Source organism: Callospermophilus lateralis, chromosome X, assembly GCF_048772815.1.
Source record: "Callospermophilus lateralis isolate mCalLat2 chromosome X, mCalLat2.hap1, whole genome shotgun sequence".
Taxonomy (NCBI): Eukaryota; Metazoa; Chordata; class Mammalia; order Rodentia; family Sciuridae; genus Callospermophilus; species Callospermophilus lateralis.
In genome coordinates, this window is record NC_135325.1 from 18,370,475 (window position 1) to 18,384,459 (window position 13,985).

The 13,985-nt window shown below is 40.7% G+C and overlaps 1 protein-coding gene across 4 annotated transcripts in view; it reads right to left on the minus strand.

The window, feature by feature from the left end:
- Tab3 (TGF-beta activated kinase 1 (MAP3K7) binding protein 3) overlaps positions 1-2,943 on the minus strand; it is a 57,340-nt gene extending 54,397 nt beyond the window's left edge. For all 4 annotated transcript variants that reach the window (XR_013154646.1, XR_013154645.1, XM_077106922.1 and 1 more), the window contains exon 1: positions 2,824-2,943. The gene's annotated coding sequence lies outside the window, so the exon portion shown is untranslated. The remainder of the gene's footprint in view (positions 1-2,823) is intronic.
- Between the last annotated feature and the right edge of the window lie 11,042 nt (positions 2,944-13,985).

The window sequence follows — 13,985 nt, forward strand, 5'->3', positions numbered from 1 at the left end:
TAAAAACTTGCTCATTCAGACTGCCTGTCAAGACTCCAAGGTATTATTTAAAAATCCACTCCAACACTCTGTGTAACACACATGTATGCTGCTATGTACTGAAAAACACAAAACTTCTTTTTCCATTTCTAAAAGACATGACTATCTCATTAAAGGCAACCAAACAATTTACTTCTTAAAAGATGAAGTAGCAAATCCCAAATTGCATAACTTTTCTGGAAATTCCAGCCAGAGATAATCACACAGGTAAAACTGACCAAATGACCTTTTAGAGATGAGGGCCACTTAATACCTTTATTTTCCTACAGTTGTTGTTCCAGTTGAACTCTACCCAGATACCCAGATGTAGGGCCTCTCTCTTGCAGAGATAAGGGCCAGGACGACAGGGCTCAACAGCACATCAGAGATGCAACAGCAGAGACCAGTGGGAGACAAAAGTGACACCCCCCACAATGTTTCTGCTCTTTCACCAACGTCTCAGATACTGCTGGGAACCTCTAAAGTTTTTCATTACCATACCCATAAGAGATCATGCTGTTTCCCATAATAGCTGCTGTGTTTTCTACAAACCATGACCTGAGTCCAAAACCTTTGTACTAAATTAAAGGGAAGAAAAACAGGGTCAGCTACCAAGTACTCTAATTGCTAGAGATGGAAAGGGTGTATGCATATACCTCCAATGTGCCAGAAAACAAATCCAAAACCCTATGAATAGTTACTATTTTAATAATGTAAAGGATCAGAACAAATAAAATATCTTTTGTGTGGGTGTGGGTACTGGGGATTGAACACAGGGGTGATCTGCCACTGAGCTACATCTCCAACACTTTTTATTTTTTGAGATAGGGTCTTGCTAAGTTGGCCTGGCTGGTCTCAAACTTGCAATCCTCTTACCTCGGCCTCCCAAGTAGAAAATATCTGATCTTTGCAGTATTTTGGCATGCTGAAATAGGAGGAAAAGTTACTGAAAACATTGAATTCCAGATAGGTCACTATGAGTTATTAGGAATCTTTTACAGATCAACAAAATTCTGAAATTTTGCCCAAATATTACCTCTGGGTAGAAAACAAACACATTTGAAAAGGAAAAAAAAAAGAACCTTAAGATTATAATGAGTCAAGGACACTGAAAGTTTTCAAGATTACCAACAGAACTGAAAGGTTTCTTTGTAATAAAAATTCCCATTTTCATAAAATTTGTATTAGTCAGCACATAAACTTATGCAGAATATGATAGAGCATATGTTCTAGAATTAGTTTGAATTCTAGTTCTGCAATTTACCAGCTATATGATCTCCTTAACTACCCACGTAAGTTACAGAATGCTGGAGGTTATTGTCTATATCTGTGCAACATGTATAAGATTATCTTTACATAGGGTAGCTTCAAGGATTAATGCAAATGCACATTACACACCAAGCCCAGTGCCTGAACATACTCTGTGTTAGCTCCAGCACAAACTATAGAATGGTCTATAATTAAGGAGAAGAATGTATCAAATAAACATAAGGAAGAAAATTCAGGGTGAGTGAACACAGGTAATGTTCTGTTAGCTGTCAAGATGAAAATCATATTTAATATTTACCTTCACTGAAGTTTAATTTTCCCTTGACTGAGCCAAGTATGCTAATGGGGTGGGGGGAATCTAAAGTTGTAAAAAATTTCTATCATACGTGGGCTTAAAATTATGAGTATATGTTTGCATTCTTCCAGTGTTCATAAAAAGACAAAGTGACAAAATGTACCATGGTTGGTGATGCCTTTTAATAATTTAACATTGCAAAATTAAACTCTCATCTCAAAAGCCCTTTCTTCATCAAAAAATGTTTTTTTTTTCTTACACATGTTCTTGTTTACTATTGCAAATCAGTACAAAAGCAAAGAGTTTACTTTCTGTAAACTCTCCTATCTTTCCAAAATAAAAGTGGGTATAGGGAGCTCAGTTGTCAAAATGTTCTTTTATCCCACTCAATCCTATCCTTTTACAAACCATAAGTAAATATATAATACACCAAAATTACTGTTCTGATAGACAAACGTCAATAAAGAACACACCAAATTGAAAAGCCCTGTCTCGACCAAAGGTAGCTAATTTTCTTAAAGAATTTAACGTTTCGTAAAGACAGAAAATGCTTTATATTTTAACACATCAACAATACCAACTTTTGATTTTCATGCAGTTTATTCCTCACCTTGTCCCCATCTCATCCGCACCCCCCGCCATCCTGCTTTTATGCACTTTATGAGCAGGCACACGGTACTAAACTAAAGAAGTCCAACTGGGAATAATTCTAGTCTGTTGCTGGACCTCAGAGTACTGCTTATGTGATCTTTAAATGAACGCAGACAATGTTTTCTCTTTACTCGACACTTGCTAACAATTATTACTATTACTACTAACCTTTTCCACATGTCTCAACACACTCAACAGACCTAACCTTACGTGCTGCTAGTCCTCATCACCAAATACCTTGCCAGGGTATCAAACCGGTGCAGAGGTAGGAACCCGCGAAGGAGGACATCATCCCCTCACTCCGGGGACTAACGCCAATCAAGCCCCCCCCACACCGGCCACTCCCTCTACCCTCCGCCTCTCGCCTCTCGGGGTGTCCCGGGCGGGCACGGGCGCGCCAGGCCCTGCGCAGACCTCCGGCAGCCCTGCAGTTCCCAGTGGCAGCCTCAGCTCCAGGCCAAGCCGAGCTCGCAGGATACCCGCAGTCGCGCACACGCCCACCGTCCTAGGCGCGAGATCACCAGGACGACCCCGAGGCACCATCGACGCCCTGGCACGGGCAGGTGCCGGGCCTCCTCGCGGACACTCACCCAGAGACCGCAGCTCCTCGTTTGCAGCCGCCACCTCGCCCTCACGCCCGTCGTCTGCTCCCGCGGGGGGGTCCGGGCCGGAGCCGTTTCCCCGCCCGACCCCCCTCGGGTGCGCGCCGCGCGGAGCCCGGATCCGGTGTGAGCCGCCGCCGCCGCCGCCCCCTTCCCTCCCTCCTCCCTCAGTGCGTCCCTCCCACCGAGGCCCGCCTAGTATTTCCTGGATCCGGTCTCCGCGATAGCTTGGCAGGCGAGCCGCTGGCTTCAGGGCTTCCGTCGGGAGCCGTCGCTCGCCAGGCACAAAGATGGCGCCGCCGGGGACTGCCGTAGGCAATCTCGCGAGGCTTACCCCACAGGAACCGTAGGGCGGGGGACCACAGGAAAGGTGATAAATTAGCCAGAGCAAACGCTCCCCCATATCGGAAATGGGCAGCACCGGTTACAAGGGGGAAGTTAGTGCGCCTGCGCAGGAGCGTGGGATAGCGCATGCCCAGAATGACCGTAGGGCGGGACCCAGTTCTCCGGGTTTTACCTGTTTTCTCTAGGGGCGGGCGGCGGAGGGACTGGGAGTGAAACCTGGTGAAGGGCTTGGCAGGACCAGGTGACACAGTGAGAGGCATCTCTTAGGGCTTGGTCATCCTTCAGAAGCTCAAATGGCCAACACACTTCTGCGTCCCCGGGAATACTCCAGCCCTTTGCTCTTCCCTATTCTCGTTGTGAGAATTTTCTTTGAAATCTCAGGAGCCTCTTCATCTTGTTCTTGGTTCACGTTATTTAACAAGAGCTTCCTGTGAACTTAAAGCTGGGTTCATAGCTGGCAGCAACGGGCCTCCTGTTTCTCACATCATCTAACTTTCTCTTTCATTTTGGTGCTACATAACTCCTTTTCCTGCTTTATTTTTGCTAGCTCATTCATTTATTCAAGCATGTGTTCAGAGTTTTCTGTGTTAGGAACTGAAGAAATTAATATACTCTGAACTTGGAGAGCTGTTGGCTTGGAATGGCGATGAAAGACAACAGTGATGACAGTTTACCACAGTAAATTCTGATAGAAATGAATACAGAGAGGAGTGACAGATATAGAGGGAGGACATCATGACAATACCTCAATGCAAAAAAAATTTTTGAGGGGCATCTCACAGGCACAGGATTTTAGTCCAATGAATTGGTCAAAGTAATGTCAAGAAACAAACCACCCTAATTATTTTAACATAATTAATATAAATATTTGATTATTCAGCAACTGAAAATGCCACAGAATTCAATGTATCACGTGATGGCAACTGCAGGAAGCAGCCATGATGTCTAAAGTGAAAGGGACAAAAGGGTTGGGAATATTACAATTTAGATGTTTAGAGAAGGGCTTTGTGGAAGAAAAACTCAGACCACGAGGAGAAAGCCGCATCCACTTGTAATGATGTCTCAAACAGGAGTTGAAAGTGGGGAAACTGCAAACCAGATCCAACTTCACTATGGGAAGACGTGTACCCCTCCCTCTAAGACTTCAAATCTCTCTTCAGCCTGGGGATGAGAATCAGACACATGGGCTAGAGCTGAACTTGGTCTGCATCTTGAAGCAGAGAAGCTCCATCATCAAGAGAGTCACTCCCTGGGGAAGCTGAATGTGGTCAGAAAGGGGGCCATTCACTCCTGTCACACCCCACATAGTGAAGACCATTGTGCTAAAATATTTGTTGAAAACTTTTAAGATCAGAGTCATGCCAATCAGGGCAGCCCCAGCCAATTTACCAATCCATGAATGAGAAATAAACACTTGTTATTGGATAGCCCTGGGACTTTTGCTTATTACATAGCAAATGTGTACTAATATAGAAGCTCTGTTCCACACAGTAAGCTGAGGTTAGTCTCTTTCTGTCTTCTTGATTCACCATCCCTAGAGTATTGTCCTAGTCTACATGGTCCAGAATGGCTCAGTACCTTATCACATTCCAGTCATCAGGAAGGATGTACCCATTTCCTTCAAGGGCATGATCCAGAAGTTAACATCACATGTTAGCAATCCCTTCATCCAAACTTAATCACATTATTGCATTCACCCACAGGAGAGACTTTGAAAATGTGGTCTCATTCTAAGCTACCTCATACCTAGCCAAAAAAAAAAAAATCCCATGACCTTGGAAAAAAGATCATGGGGGTGGGGACAAGCAGCAACCCCATAATTAGAACTTGATTTAAAGTTGTATCTTGTCTTCTCTTCCAGTTGGAACCCACTAGTGAGAAGCTTGAAATCAAGGAAGCATGGGGAACCTTTCCCTTTCTCTTCTTTAGTCTTCTACTTCACCTCCCCTATCTTGATAACCATAGCTTCTTCTCCAGGGGTGAAGAGGGTAGAAATTGAGCTGGCCAAAGTATTGCTTTACTGATATGTCAAAAAACAGCTTTGTTCCCTGTGGACATGGCAGATGTTTAAAATTAGCTCTTTCTCTCTTAATTTATTTTTTTGGTTTCTACTCATGCTCCCATTGGGAAGATTCATCAGAATGTCCCAGGAGAGAAGTCCTCTGTCTGGCCTCTCTCTCCTTAGCACCTGGTCTCTTTGGTTGTCAGTAGCTTGTATGTGACTGGCATCCAAATGCTTACTCATAAGTATGATTGTTCAGGAATCTCTTCGCTGCACAGTTATTAGACATGACTGAATCTTTTCTAACTTATTCTCAGACCCCAAATCTTGTAGAATACCCATAGCTTCTTACCCCCAGGTTTCCCTCACACAATGACAGAGCCTCAGGCAGGAAGCAAGCACAGGACTTAAGCTTTTTTCCCCTTCTGTAACACTCATTGGATCCATGGGAAACCTATGTGGTCTTCCCATGGTGAACAGACATGTCACTGCTGCTTCAGCAAGCTTCCTTCCTTCCGAATTCCAAGAGGTATGCAGCAGTGTCTATGTTGACACAGGCCTCCAAACTCCAAAGATACATGGCAAGTTTTTCCTAAAATTCTCCAATTCTACTTACAGATCACTACAGTTCAGTAATCAAGCAACTAGAGAGAAATACATCTTAAAGACACCTCTGAGCCCCCCTTGCTTGGCTTCCCCTTCCCCACTGGGAAAGATAGTCTCCAACACTCTCTCAGAGGTAACTAATAAACATCTCCCTTGTAGTCTTTTCTTACTTAGGCTAGAGGACATGTTTAAGTGATAAGTCATAGAACTGGTTTTACCACTTCTTGGTAAGTTCTGTGGAAGACAGCCTGGAAGATTTCTGTATAATGTGACAGAATTTAGTGTGTATTCTCTTTATCTATGTCAGACACATCTTATGTACCATTTCAGATGTTTTTGATCTTGCCTGTTGTATCAATAATCTATTGTCATATAACAAACCATTTCAAAACATGATAGTCTAAAATAATAATCACTTTATTTGTTCATTATATAATGAGGCAGCAATTTGGGGTGGGTTCAGCTTGGCAATTCTCCTGGTCCTACCTGGGGTCTTTCATGGTGACCAGAATGGAGGCTATTCATGGGACCAACAATATCTATTGTCACCCTCAACTCCCCAAGTTATGGTCTAAAAGCTAAAAAGTTACCTGCTGCTTTGGCTGCCTGCTTCTGAGTGATGAGGGATACAATGAGAGCAGTGGTTCTCATAGTCATGTGCAACTCCATTGTAGTAAAATGGGTTCCCTGGCTTTAGGCAATACTGTTTGGGATACCATCTCAATAGATAACCACTTTATAAACTTTTGAATGGTGGTGCTGGTGGGGGAAGTGTAGATAGGGAAGGGAGACTTCCTGAGTGTTTGAAGCAGTTCTGGAAAGAATGAATTACTGCCTCACAGTAACACATCCCCTGTGAAAGAGACCAAAGTAATCAATCTAAGAGTGGCTGGCTGGTCTCCTTGAGAAATGGTTTCATACTGTGGGCTCAGTGTTGGTCTGTGCTGCTGGTATTAGCTAATTGAGCATTGGTGAGAAGGAGCCCTTGTTGGGCCTGAAAGGTGCCTTTGGGTTCCATTGAGAAGATCCCTTGGTCCCTTGCTCTCCCTTCTTTTGGTGAGCCTAAAAAGAACCTTGTCAGTGATGGACTACTCAGGCTGCTTGAAGCCAGGCAGTCTGAATTTTGGGTGCCATCTGTTTATAGGCCTTGTATGGGACTTTGGATTTAATGGGATATTACAGTTCTCCTGTGAGGGAAGTAATTCCCATGGGAAGTTAAGCTTGGGTGCAACCCATCTCTCTGGGAGAAGGGCAAAGCCCCAGTTCCAGTTAACTTTTTGCCTGAAACCCTGGATGAGTTCTAAGGAGCACATTCAGACAGATTTGCTCTTTGTGCTAAAATATCCTATTTAAATTGTATTAATTTTCTACTTTGTAAATGCCTTGATTGATGTTTACCCTGTGATTTGGTGATTTTCAATAGAAAATAAGTTCCTTGTAATGTAATTTTTTTTCCCACAAATTCTACAAACTACTCTGCTTCCACCTAACCTTCACTTAGTACTTACCCTTGTATTAGTCAGGTTTTTATCACAATGGCCCAAATACCTGACATAAACAACTTAAAGGAGGAAGGTTTTATTTTGGCTCATGTTTCAGAGGTTTCAGTCTATGGTCGACTGGCTCCAAGTCACAAACATCATGGTAGAAGGGTGTGGCAAAGGAAAGCTGCTTAGCAACCAGGAAACAGAGAAAAGATGGACTAGTGACAAGAAATATCCATCCATGGAGACCCCCCAGTGGCCTACCTCTTCCAACTATGCACCACTGCCTACATTTTCCACTACCTCCCAGTCATCTATTCAGTGATCAATGGATTAATCTACTGATGAGGTCAGAGCCCTCATGATACAATCACTTTCCCCAAACCCCACCTATGAACATTGCTGCATTGGAGACCATGCTTGTAATATATGAGACTTTGGGAAACATTCCAGATCCCAACATTTATACCCCTGTAATGGCCAGTACCCTATAAGAAGTCCGGAGGCTGCCTGAGCTGGCTAGAAGAATTAAGAGCAACCTATTCTAATTTTTCCTGCATAACTAAAGGAACAAATTAATTGAGCCTTCTTATACCAGGCACTAAAAGAGGATATAAAATTATTAATTTGGTGCAAATAATAAAAAAAGAGGCATCAATTTCCTATCACCTCTACCCTTTTACCCCTGGACCCACGCAGGACACATTCATTGTTTTATCTCATCATTCTCTGGCTTGTGAGTTATGTGCAGATAATGGATTAATATGGAATATGTTTGGAATATGAATCATCTATACTCATCAGGGCTCTTTTGAAACAAGCTGAAAGATTAGAGTTGGGTCTTAGGTCATCATCTAAACTGGGCAGATAGAAGACACTAAGCAATTCCAGCTAAGGAACATGATCAACCATTTCACATCCCTCCTTTCCCTTCTAGGACTTGTTCTCCTAACCACCTATGTCCCCATCTAGTGGATGAAGGTCAGTTCCCTACTGGCTCATTCCTACTAAGGCTGTCATCTCAGGATGACCTATCTCTGAGAAGTAAGAGCTTAATTAAATTGGTTCACTTCTTTTTCTTGTTGGAAGTCAAAGTTTAATTAATAGGAACAAAACATTTGGTGGGGGGCAATTCTCTTCACAAATATAAAGTGGATTCTAATTGTTTTTTCTAAAAACACATTTCCAGTAGAAAACAAATTCAGTATCTCCTAAATTCATCATGACTCTCAATTAGTTTTTCCTTAATGCTCAATAAGCTCAACAGTGCTCTAGAAGACTCCTATACATAGATGGACAGTTGCCCACCTCCCTCAACTCCCAAGTTGGGGGAATCACAAATATATTTCTCAAGAAAACAGTTTCCTCTAATGGGCCAGCAAGACAGACTTGCTACATATCCAGTGGGTAAGTAATGTTGGTAGGGGAAGACAGGACAGGAAAACTGAGTTTTTGGCTAGTCAAGAAGAAGCAAATAAAAGGGTGGGTGAATTAGAAAGAACACATATGGAATGACCTCACTATCAATGGTAGAGAACATGTGCAGTGGATACTGTGGTGCTCTGCTTCAGAAAATATGCTTATCCATAACTATTGGTTTCTGACACTTTACATCTATGTCCCTAATTAAGAATGGCTTTTGTCTATGAGAGAAAACATTCAATCCTTGACTTTCTGAGGCAGGCATATTTCATTTAGTATAATGTTCTCCAGTTCCATCTATTTACCACTGCGGAATAAAATTGACAAAATTATGTTGTGTACACATATGAATATACCACCTTTATGCATATCTATAAAGCATCAATTTTTAAAAGAGCAATAAATAAATAAATAAATAAATAAAAGGAAGATCAGCAGAGTAGAGGAAGGGGAATAGGGGGAGAGAGGAGGGAAAATAAAGAGGAAAACCTGGCAACTGAAATGGAGCAAATTATGTACTATGCATGTATGATTATGTCAAAATGAGCCTCATTATTATTAATAATAATCACTTTAAGAAGTGATTAGGCCATGAGACTTCTCTTCCCATGAATAGATTAATGTCTTTATTGAAAGAGTGTGTTTATTATAAATACACTAGTTTCCCTCCTTTCCCTTCCTCTCTTTATCTTCTCTTTTCCCCCTCTTTCCCTTTCACCTTCTGCCACTGGATGAGGAAACAAGAAGCCCTTTCTACATGCTGGCCCCTCAATCTTAGACTTCTTATGATTTAGAGCTCTAATAAATTTCTTTATAAATTATCTAGTCTCAGGTAAGTTTTTTTTTGTGGGGGGCACCAGGGATTGAACTCAGGGGCACTCAGTCACTAAGTTGCATCCCCAGCAGGATCTTGCTGAGTTGCTTAGTGCCTAGCTTTTGCTGAGGCTGGCTTTGAACTTGTGATTCTCCTGTTTCAGCCTCCTGAGCCACTGGGATTACAGGCGTGCACCACCACACCTGGCTCATTAACAGAATACCCAGTCTCAGATATTCTATTATAGTAGCACAAAAACGAACCAATATAGTGGAAGTGTGTATAGTGGACTAAGTATTTTACTATCAAGTATCTACTAACACTTCTGCTAGCGATTGTTCCAGATTCCTTTTGGTGAGGATTGGAGGAGACTACACTTCTCTTAAATATATGTGCATCTGGTAAAGTAGACTCCAACTCCAGTTCCAATGGTGATCGTATGACTCAGTCCTAGCTAATCAGAGACTCACATTCCTCAGGCCACAGCAACTGGCTCAGGAGTGAACACATGACTTTGGGAGAGACAAAGAGATGCAATGAGACTTTGGGCGAGACATCCAGGGAGTCACTCTCACTTTTTTCCGTGAAGACATAAGATCTGGAGTTGGGACAACCAGTCAGGACTACAGTGGGAACTCTCTCTAAAGAACAGTACCAACCCAAAGGAAGTGAACTCAAAGACTAGAGAGAGAGAAAGAGGAAGTAGGTTTGGGGAACATCATTTGAACCAAGCCTTATCCCTACACTATACAGTTGTATAAACTCACATATTTTCCTTTTGCATAGCCTGGGATAAATTTTCTATCACTTGCAAACCAAAGAATCTAAACTGATACACTATGAATGAATGTATGTACAACAATAATGCGCCAATAAAAATGTGAAAAAAGATAAAATTTTTTTAAAGTACATTTTTAAAGTAAAAAAATGAGTTTGAGTATTGAAGACCTTACGTGAGTACAGGGAAGGTAAAGTGACAAAAACATTTACATTCTGTATTAATAAAATGCATCCATTTTGTGCCTAATGCTTAGTTTTCAACATATAATAAGTACTCAAGATATAGGTGCTCAATAAGCCTATGTTAAATAAATTATAATTCTTTAAAAGCAAACAACCCTGGAGAACCAAAGGTAACACAGTGAATTTGAACAGAGGCAAGATTTAAAACTCTATCCTCAAAACTCAACTAAAGCGGGCTGGGGATGTGGCTCAAGTGGTAGTGCGCTCACCTGGCATGCGCGCGGTGCTGGGTTCGATCCTCAGCACCGCATACAAATAAAATAAAGATGTTGTATCCACCGAAAACTAAAAAAAAAAAAAAAAAAAAAATTAAAGAAATTCTCTCTCTCTCTCTTTCTCTCTCTCTCTTAAAAAAATCAACTAAATCACTTAGGTGGCCTTACTGGCTACAAAACATTATAGTTATCCTGGCATGGTGGCACCTGCCTGTAATCCCAGCGGCTCTGGAGCCTAGACAGGAGGATTGCAATTTCAAAGCCAGCCTTAGCAAAATTGAGCTGGGGTTATGGCTCAGTGGTTGAATGCCCCTGATTTCAATCCCCAGTACCAAAAACAAAAAACAAAAAATATATATATTATAGCTGGGAGTGTTCTTTGTTCTTCGGAAGACTATAGCTAACCTCCTTAATACACATTTTAAAATAGCTTGTTTTCACTGCTCTCTTTTCCAAATGGTCTTGAGGTCTTTCTGAAGCACAGTTTCTTTTTCATGGTAAACATATAGTAATACTATAGAAAGACATTTGACAGATGAAAATTGAATTTAAGAGGATTGCCCAAGGTAATAGGTTCCAGCCAAGAAGGGAACTTGGTTCTTCCTGTCTCCAATGCAATGTGCTCTCTGCCAGGAACATCAGAAACAGCAAGTGTCATTTACTCATAGCCTTAGGGATTCATTCATTGTTCAACATACATTTATAAAGCTAGGTTCTAAGGATACAGAGATGAATAGAACAAAGTCCCTGACTTCAAGGTATTTCCAGTCTATTGGAGAAAAATGTCACATAAACAAATAAGTATAATGGAATATAGCAAATGAAGCTGTAGCTCTTGGCTTTGGTGTTCTAGAATCTGAGTCCGGAGGAAGTGTTTGGGAGAGTGGGGGCTGGGAAAAGTAATGGGAAGGAGAGAGTTGTCTGGGGTGGTATCCCAAAGGAAGTCACATGTAAACTCATAATAAAAATGAGTAAATATAGATCCAGCTGAAATGAAATAACAAACATTTGAAATTAAGGTTTATTATTATTTCAATTTAACCAAGGAGAAAACTCAAAGCAGAATTTTTTAATGTCCCCTTTTGTTACTTAAAAAATAATTTATTTATTCTCAAATCTTATGCTTCCAATCAGAAAGTGGTAACATCACAAGAACTGTTTCTATACTTCTCATTCTACAATCTTTTTTTTTTGAACTGGGGAATAAATTCAAGGGTACTACTAAGCTATATCCCCAGCTCTTTTTGGTGTTTTGTTTTTTAATATTTTTTAAGATGTTGATGGACCTTTATTGTATTCATTTATTTATATGCAGTGCTGAGAATCGAACCTAGTGCCTCATATATGCTAGACAAGTGCTCTACCACTGAGCCACAACCCTAGCTGCCCCCCCCCCCCTTTTTGAGACAGGGTCTAAGTTGCTGAGGCTGGCCTGAAACCTGAAAACCCTCCTGCCTCAGCATCTCAAGTCACTGGAATTACAGGTGTGTACCACTGTGCCTGGATCTGCCTCATTATTTTGTACTCAGGGATATGAGAGGGAATAATTGGCAAACCATGTGCATGACAGTTATCTTTTTTTATATAGATGGTCCTTGATCTTATGATGATTTGATTTGTAATTTTTTGATTTCATGAGAAATTTCAATTTTATGGTGCAAAAATAATATGTATTCAGTAGAAACCATGCTTTAATTTTTGAAATTTGATTTTGCTCCCCAGGTTAGCAATGTGTGGTAGGATACTCTCTAGCAATTCTAGGCAGTGACAATGAGCACAACTCCTAGTTAGTTACAAATCACAAGGATCACTAGTGGAAACAATAGATACTCTGCAGAGTATTGTGTTGTAAGCTATGATGGTCTGTAGGTTAGGTATAGTAAATGCATTTTTGACTTATAATATTTTTAAACTTAGAATGGATTTATTGGGATGTAACCCCAACATGATGAAGTAGCTGATAAACTACATGCATAGTTCTTTTGAACTAGGATGGGTAAAACACTAGTATCACAATAGATTAGGAATTAGAAACCTAAGCCTACTCCCAATTCCATGTCTAGCCCCATAAACTATAAAGATTCTCAGCTAGATTTCCTGTGAAATGAGTCTATATCTTGACACTCCTCCCTTAGGTGACTTCAGTGAGTCTCACAGGCTAAAATACTCCAAGGTATTATTTAAAATTAACTCCAACACTGTGAAGTTCTATGGCACACAACTATGTGATCCTTGGGATGTTTTGTTTTATTTTTACCCAGCACAATTTTAATTTAATTTTCTTTCATTCTTTTCAGAGAATTTCACAAAACACTACCATTGTCTTTTCTTTATTTCTTTCTGTTTCTTTTTTTGTTGAATCCAGGGGCATCAAACTGCTGAACCACATCCCTAGCCATTTTTATTTTTGTATTTGGAGACAGGGTCTCACTAAGTTGCTGAGGCTGGCCTTGAACTTATGCTACTTTTGCCTCAGCCTCCTGAACCACTAGGATTATAGGCATATGCTCCCATGCCCGGCTAACTACCATTTTCTAAATATATCAAAATTTCAATCAAAAACAAAAATGAAGGCCCATGGATTGAGATGCTGGGGAGCTCATAAATGTTTTGATACTGTGACACATCTTCTCACCTCCATTTAATATAATCATTGGAATGTTAGAAGAAAAAAGCCACCAATATAGTTTACAAAGAATCTCCTTTTCCTTGTTCCACCCGGTATATTTCTCAATAAATAAATACAATTTTAAAAAACTGTTTCAAACTCATAATATAGTTCATATGAGTAATTTCCAAAGATAGTTGAGGAAAAATAGTTGAGCAAGCTTAACTTAGCCTATTAAGTTAGAAAATTATAAATGATGCATATTTAATTTATAGTCAAAAGTATGTTGATGGGGCTGGGGATGTGGCTCAAGTGGTAGCGCGCTCGCCTTGCATGCGTGCGGCCTGGGTTTGATCCTCAGCACCACATACAAAGAAAGATGTTGTGTCCGCCAAAAACTAAAAAAAAAAAAAATTAATATTCTCTCTCTCGCTCTCTTTAAAACAAAAGTATGTTGATAATTATTTAAAATATTATACTAAATTATCTGTAATTCCAACATTACAACATAAGTACTTTCCTTTTTTACTTTTTCATTCATTCACAAAAATATGTAAGGCACATCCTCAGTGATGCTAGGCTTTATGCCGGAAGCTAGGGTCACAGGAAGGAAGTTGTATGCACAATACTC